Consider the following 8583-nt stretch of genomic DNA (forward strand, 5'->3'; position numbering starts at 1 on the left):
TGAAGGTACCTCTACTACATATTTGCACCTGCCGAACGTCCAATAAAAGTCACATCCAACCATCAGGAGGTCGTTTGCTTTTTCATTCCCCGGTGGCTTCGAAAATTTGCCAATGGAGCCGGGCCTGGTCGGTCTCATTGCTGTATGACGCATTATGACATTAGCTCCAACTTTTTTTGCTGGATTTGATCCGGATCTTTTTGGACGAGAAAATCGTAACTTCAGATGACGGATTTCGCAAATCTAGTCATACGTTTTACTTATCAATGAACGGAGCTTGATTAGAACGACATATAATGTTGGTAAAGTAATTCACAATAATTAATATGACGTGGCTAGTGGTTAAATGATTGCAACAAAGAAAAAAAAGTCAATCGAGAAGATCTTGATAAATGATAAAAAGCAAGGTTTCATTTTCAGAGAAAAAAAAACTTAGTTTTCTTAATGAAAACAACTTTTGTTAAGCAGATTACCATATGGATTAGTTAAGCTTGGTTCATTCTCGAAAAAATAAAAAGCAGGCGGGATGTAATCGTGTTCGTTAAATTTTTTATTTAAATATCACTACAGATTGTACCAAATTTATCAAACTTTGTTTTTGAGACGTTTATAAAAATGTTTTTTTTTAAATAGACCTTCACAAGTTTTGATGCTTTTCTGAGTCACATGCCACATTACACCTTATTGCCAAATAGGTACCTCTCAAAGTTTTTGATCGATGGAGTTGCATCTTTTCATACGCTTTGAATAAATATTGTAAAAATAAGATAATAAAAAAATAAGAGTACATTAACGAAGTTATAACGTGACCTGCAACATAGTCAACATTGAGTTTATTCATTTCAGTTTTTTAAGTCCTTATTAGCTTCTTAGAGCTAAATCTATTCCAATCTTGTTGCTTTTTCTATAGATTGTTCCAAAAATTATAAGCACACCTAACGTTAAAGGTCATTTTGAATCATTTTTTTTATTCTACTGGCTGCGTTCTTCTGTTTACACATTTCTGTACGCGATGACATAAAAATACATTTAGTTTGTGATTAAATTTCAAAATGCGTGGTCTTACTCCGGAGAAGAGAAAAAGTATCGTACACAAGAGGTGTACTGCAAGTGAAATCTCATTGAAAAAGTTGGTCAAAGAAGAGGATGTGAGCAACGGACAGCTATTGAAAATATGTTGAACATTGTACATTTGAAGGCGAACCAAGGAGTGGTCGAAAATCTGGACCTATAAGTCCAGCTATCGACAAAAAGGTCAGGGATGCCTACAAACAGAAACCATCGGCTTCCGTTCGGGATGTGGCGAGAAAAGTCGGGACCTCGACGTTTAACGTGATACGTGCTAAAGAGCAACTTGCGCTTAAGACGTACCGGAAGCAGAAAAAAACTAAAAAGAACCCAAATCAAGCCTAAGAGCCCAGAAACTGTATGATTCAATGTTTTGCGAATGTTCTGTGTGAATTATTATAGACAATGAAAAATATGTGAAATCTATTATATAAAATTCTCTTGTAACGGTGTTTGTAGTACTACTCCTCCGGAATGACCCAACCGATTCAAATGATATTATTTTTAGAATATTCTGTGGGCATGCGAATCGGTTTATATCGAATAAAAACAACAAAAAGTCGCATCAATTGTCCGTAATCATTAGATTTGTAAGAAATTTAATCAAATTAAAGTCATGGCCTTCAATTTTTTCGAGATTTTCTTTCTTTTGGGCGCCGGGCGGTTTGTTTTTTCGTATCCATGGTCGAGGCGTCGCGAGCAAACGTCGTAGGAGGTTAGTAACTATGGCATAGCATACTGTTTAGTGGGAATATTTGGGCGCGCATTTCTCAACCAAGCATTATTTCAATGCATGTGGTGGCCATATGAAGCCTAGATGTGTTTTTTCTTCTTGATTCCTAGATCATTTGTATTTGAATGACGACTACATTTGATCTAGATGGATATTTTGCCGATCAAATCAAAACCACTCAAACGATTTGAAAAAAATAAACTTTAATTCGTGTTATTTAAAGAAGGAATTATTGTCTGAATAATATGAATTTAGTACTGATGCGTATGAAATAATGGTATGACTCTTTGCGGACATTTGAAAAAAGAAAAGTGGAAAGATTTGGTTTATAATCCAATACGCTAAAATATTTTTCGAACATGTACAAATGTGCTTCACAGAAGTTGTATCAAGCGCCCTTAAACTTATAGAACAACCACAAAATCCGTTGCAAATGAACAGACACATGAACTGAACAAGAGCCTGTCCTTTAAAATGGATTATATAGGATTGATGTTCATTTAAAGGCCGAATGCAAAAAATGTATACATTATAACACGTGCGAGTTCGCGCGTGCGCATCAAGCTTCTTCAATTAATACTTCCGCTTTCAATGAAACAAGTGGTTTACGCGCCACCTCATATGAGGACCACTCGTCGAGGTAGATTGCCCGGCTAGACCCCCGACCTCAGGGCGGGTTGTCCAAACAAGATCCGAAAAGGGATACGAAAGGTAAAGGAGGATGATGATGCTAGGGAAATGTACCAGCAATTGCACCGTCGTGCCCAAAGAATAGCTGGGACGCAAACCGTTATCCTATCCGCTCAAAAGGTACTCACTTGCGCTTATCGTCATGGGTGGAACTTACTTTCCCAAGTTTTTCCATCCCGCGATAGAGGCGTAAGCGAGGGAACTGTTTTCCCGAGCAGTTCACCCGGAGTAAAATAAATTAAAGACAAAAAGTAAACTCTACAAACTAAGCGGACCGGACACGTGAAATACCTTCTCAGAAAAGACGCAACTGTTCGGGGAAAGCGATGCACAAATTAAATTAACATCAAATTGCGGACGAAATAATTAAGTGCATTTATTTTTAGATGGAACGAAAACTATTTACAGCATGCCTTTTTATTTTTAGTTTACATTGGTAGGGGGTTTCTATTGGTGTACATGTTTGGAGATTGGTATCTATTTTTAGATTACATAATTCTACCTAATTGATTGTTCCTTTTATTGTGCTTTCCCTAGTTGTGCGGTTTTTCGATTTGAGAATGAGCTCAATTGGCGGAGCTTCTCAAATGGGAAACTGTATCGGGGTAAAAGTTTCCAAACTGTGTGTGGTTATTAGTTTTTAATCATGGGGCCAAAATTTTATATAATCAAATGCGCATTTAGGTTTTCATATCCGTACTTACGGTACCGTTTCGCTCGATGCCGATAAAGCAGAGCTAGCTTACTCGGTGTCCAAAAATAGACGGTTGGACTGGTGTTGAAGCAGGTAAGGGATCTTCCTTAGATGATGTCCGAACTTTCTGCGACGCTTCCGGCTACGGTAGGGTGATGATGAATACCGTCGGCCCCGTAGGATGTGGCTTGCTACGGGCTGGTGGAGAACGCTTGGTGGCGTGCGTTTCCCTTCCAACGTGCTACGTCGGGCAAACTTCGAAGCCTCCCGTGGCTGGAAATGCGAGGTTCCGTAGGGATCGCTAAAAGCGTTGCGGTGTTGCTTTCCTTTTTTTGTTGAAGGTCGACGCACATAGATTTTGACACACACAACACTACCTAGCTTTTCTAATCTAGTTTTTCGACTTCGCGATACAAATAAAAAAAGAACCTCGCTACGGCCTAAACCACGGTCTGGATCAAAGTCATCAAGATCCGTTCCGTAGATCCTCAGTTGGGTCGCAAGTATGGAAAATCCTTTGACCTTTTTGAGGGGAAATCCGATGACCTACGAATGCGGTCATCGAACTTTCGAACCTTAGTTCGGGTACACCAGCCATGCTCTCGGCATGACATTGGGCAATCTCTTGTGTCTCCCCAAACAAGTCATCTTTCCCTTTCATCCCGGATCCTTCTCGGATCTCTGAGAGTTATCTCGAGCGGTGGCACCCTATCACCATAGTCATGGAAAGCGGATGTTGTATGGAGAAGTTGCATAAAAGATTGAATGAAAGCTCGCATCGGATCAACATGATAACGGTTCGTTTCATTTGGACGGTACATGTGATGAATCTTTTTATTATATTTTCTTTTATTTACAATAACATTGACGAATTAAATAACTAACAATAATATTTACAAAATGTCCTATTAAACTATCTTTACTCTGTGATAATATTGTTTGTATTGGAGAAACAAATAGTAACCATGTTACAACATGATTTCTTAATTAATAAATGGTTGGGCCCAAATGAACAATCTGACTAAATAAACTTAACTTTTTTTTTTAAATCGTTCGCCAAAAAACTGTTTACATGTTCCCTGTTTGTTTACACAGAATTCAAGTACGTACTTAACATAAATGTGTGTTTTTGTTCAACATATTTTGGCTACATAGAAGAGACTTTAGATCCGATTTTTTGTTGAAAATTTTTTTGTGATTGATATTCCAGAAGAACAATTTTTTTATATAAGTTTTTATTATGACCTGAAAGTGTTGAAAATAATATTCACTCGGTGAAACAAGTGGCAACGCGCCTTTTAGTCATTAAAAATATACCAATTTTTCTCAAAAATAGTCAGATAGGGTATCCCGAGTGTTAAATCTGAAGTGGATATTTAAAATTTTAAAATGTCGAGATAAATTTCGAGGTAAATTAACATGAAAATTTCAAAAAAAAAATGTACTCATCAATCATCGTCTCATCATAACTGACAACCCGTGCAGTATATGAGAAGGCAATGCAAATCTTGCCGTGCCTAAAATATCCAAATTTGAGTCCAACTACCGTAAGATGAAAAGATGGGAATAGAAATAGACCAGGAAAAATGATTATGATCACATGGGAGAACTATTCCCTTCATTCCGATAGACATCGACACTCAACCAGTATAATATTCATACGCCAGGTTGGTCTCCTGTAGTAGAATGTTAATACATGGGCCCCGGAGAGGCGCAAGATGTGGGTTCAAGTCTCACCGGGAGACAAGGCGAATTTTTTTCGCATGTTTTTCAACATCAATTTTCCCTTATCTAGTCCCTGAAATTTCATCTAAGTTGGATTCATTTCTCTACAAAAAAAAAATCTTCTCTAATGTTTTTATTTCTTCAGTTTTAAAAAATATACCATCCAAAGCTACTCGGGAGCTAAAAGTGCTGCGCTAGGCAGAATATTGGGCAAACACTCCAAAAATTTTCCCGATATTCAAAATTCTTCTTCCATAAAGTTTCATATGCAATGAATTTACAATAAATGAGAAAACTTTGATTTCGATTTAATCCATAAAGTGAACTCGAACAAAGCGGAGTAAATCAACTAAATGGTATACAATAAATGAAACATAGATATAATCAACATATGTTATTTATGAAGAATGTTGGTTAATCGCCGCGATATATTGTTGTTGAATTTAACTCGCCGAAAAACGTCGATTAAATTCAACAACATATGTTATTTATGGAACAAGTTATGAAGAGTGGATTTTTTTTTAGCATGAGGCTTGCCAAGTTTGATGGTTACGTTGAGTGCTGCAAAAATCGAATTTGCAACGGGAAGCTGATACCTGATACCATTCGGCAATATTCAAAGCATCCGAATCAAAGAAATGTTAATAAAAAGGATTCATGTTAGATGCATGTAAAATTAATTGGAGAGAATTTTTTAATAATTTATGAAGAATTGAGTTAAAATTCCTGGATTTGATTCCGATATAATTAAGCGGGACAATTCGAGCAAACGGAAAAGATGGATATGTTAAAAAAAAACAAGGACATGTTCAAGAAAGCGAGACGATTAACAACTCAAGATTTGATGCTTTTTTTTAAGCCAAACAGCGAAAAGAAAAGTTGAAATAGACGCCAAGTTTAACATGGTAAGACGAAGTTTACCGGGTCTGCTAGTTGCACTATAAAATCCTTCCTGGGACCCAATAAAGTCTGTTTCACATAGAATCTGGTCGGATAAAATAAATCATTTCTCCGCAAAGAAATAACATACAACAAAAGTAAAAATGTCATTTTTTAGGATTTTTATTGCACTTTAAGGAAAAAATACATAAAAATCATTCGTCAGCTTTTCGGATGAATTTTCGAACTTTTTTGTGATACCACCCATCTTTTTCTGCACAGTACTGCTGGTAACCTCATTCGCCATCTTGTTCCACCACTTTTGCATTTGAGCGGGTTTTTTCATGGTTCTGCCACATTTCTTCAGTTTGCCTTAACTATTGTCCAATATTTCTCGATGGGACGAAAATCCAGACAGTTTGGTGGATTCACACTTTTTTCAACAAAATCGATCTTGTTCTTTTTATACCACTTAACGACATCCCGGCTGTAGTAACAGCTTGCCAGGTCCGGCCAAAACTTCATTGCGGGACAGAATGAATGGCAAAACCCTCTTCTGGAGACATTCTTCTTTGTAAACATTTTCATTCATTGTGTCCCCAGTGATGGTAATCTTAGTCTTCTTCCCACAACTACAGATCCCTTGCCAAATCATCAACTTACGAGCAATTTTATCTGTGAAAACAAACTTGAATTTACCCGCAACATTCCCTTTACGCTTCGCAAGGTAAAATTTGTCCAAAATTCATTTTAACGTAAGTTTCGTCGTCCATCAAAATGCATCCGTTGTACTTGGTCAACACTTTCTCGTACAACTTCCTTGCCCTGGTTTTGGCAACCAGGTTTTGTTTCAGCGTCTTGTTGGGGTGTTTGCTTGCATGATACGACCGCAAGCCTTCTCGCAAACAAATTCGTCGAGCTGTACTGTGGTTCGTCTTGAACTTTTTCGCCAAATAACGCAAGGAGATTCCAGGATTATTGTTAACTGATCGAATTACCTTTGCTCGCAGTTTTCGGTCATATGCTCCACTTTTACGCCTGGTTTGTTTTGCTCGATCCACAGTAAGGGTCTCCCGGTAACGTTGCAGTACCGAATTTACAGTCGATTTTGGAATTTCAGGGATTTCGCGATCTTTACCCCTGACCATGTGGGTTTCTCTACGTAAATGTGCAGAATTTTCTCTCGCCTTTCGCGTTCCATCGTCGATAACTTTTGACTGACTGCTTCAATCTTGATGAAATTTTCACCACTAAGTAAACAAACCATCCGGATCAAAACACTGTCAATAGATTTGTGATGTGACAACTAGGGGCGCTTCAATAAATGAAAAGATGCGACCAGATTCTATGATCTATGGATATCCCCGGAACGGATAGGGCCATTTTCACCGAAAAAGTTGGCAAGAAGGTGATGGTGTGGCAGGTAATTTGCAAGTGCGGTAAAAAATCTAGCCACATCGGAAAAATGAACTGTTGCAAGGAATGCCTCCAGAAGGATTTATTGGTCAAGCAGCATGATGGACCCGTCAAATTTTGGCTGAATTTGGCATCATGTTATTACGCCAAAGACACACTAGAGTTTTACAAAAGCCAAAACGTCTGTTTTGCGCCAAAAAACATGAATCCGCCAAATTGCCCTAAGGCACGGCAAATCGAGACTTTTCGGGCTTTTAAAGTGTGTTTGTAATTTCTGAAACAGTCTATAAGTGATTCTCAACTCAGAATTATTGCTTAAATACCATCAGTTTCTGGGTTAACCACCGAGAATAGGGGCTGTTCACTAATTACGTAAGCACATAGGGGGGGTGGGGAGGTTTCACATTTGCTTACGATCTATTACTAGGGGGTTAGGGGGGGTTTCCAAAAATCTTACGTAAGAAATATTACATTAAAAATTCATCACAGCCACAGCCATACGAAACCATATTACTCAGATTTTATATTACTCACTACCTATTTGTTGGTTAACTTTTATGTTATGTTATTTATATTTTAATGTATTTTAATAAATAAAAAAAAATGCAGGTTCTATAAAATTTATAGTGAATCAATTCAAACCAAAAACTCTAAATCACAAAATTAAAAAAGATCGTCGCATTTCGTTTTTCACCATAACAATCTTTTCAATTGAGAAATTTATAGAAACAGCAAGGAAAATGGTGCGTTGTGACAACACGATTTGAATCCATCATATTTCGAAAATGACTTCATTCAGAAGTAATCTTTAAAAATCAATATAAGGCGCTTTAAATTATGAATTTTTAGACAGTTTTTTCAGCGATAGACACTACCAACTCTAAATTTTACAAAAGATTTACCAAAAAAATCCTAAAACTTTATCGCTTACCTCTGAATGAGTCTGAGCTTTTAGGTTAGTTGACAACGTGATTGTCGTTAAACATTTTTGCCCCAATTCCAGTAGTATAGAATGATATTTTTTTTTAAAGATTTTTATTATTTTCAGGTCAAATCATAACAATTTTTTACGGTACATTGTGCTAACCTGGTCTCTCTTTTTGAAATCAGAGTTTAGATTTTATCTCGTTTATTCGATTGTGGAAATGTATGGTCTTGAATAATGTTTTCTTTAATCGTTTATGACGTTTCATCTGTTGTTTTGTATAGATTGTGCATTTTAAATACAGTTTTTAATTTTACCTAAAAAGTGCCATAGTGCTTTTGATTCAGGTTGTGAAATCCCGTTTTCAAGTCCACCGTTACTCAAACCAATGAGCTGATATTTTTTATTGTCATTTAAGGGTTCAGATGATTCTTACCAAAATACATGCTGCGA

This window comes from Uranotaenia lowii, chromosome 2, assembly GCF_029784155.1.
Source record: "Uranotaenia lowii strain MFRU-FL chromosome 2, ASM2978415v1, whole genome shotgun sequence".
In the NCBI taxonomy this organism is placed as follows: Eukaryota; Metazoa; Arthropoda; class Insecta; order Diptera; family Culicidae; genus Uranotaenia; species Uranotaenia lowii.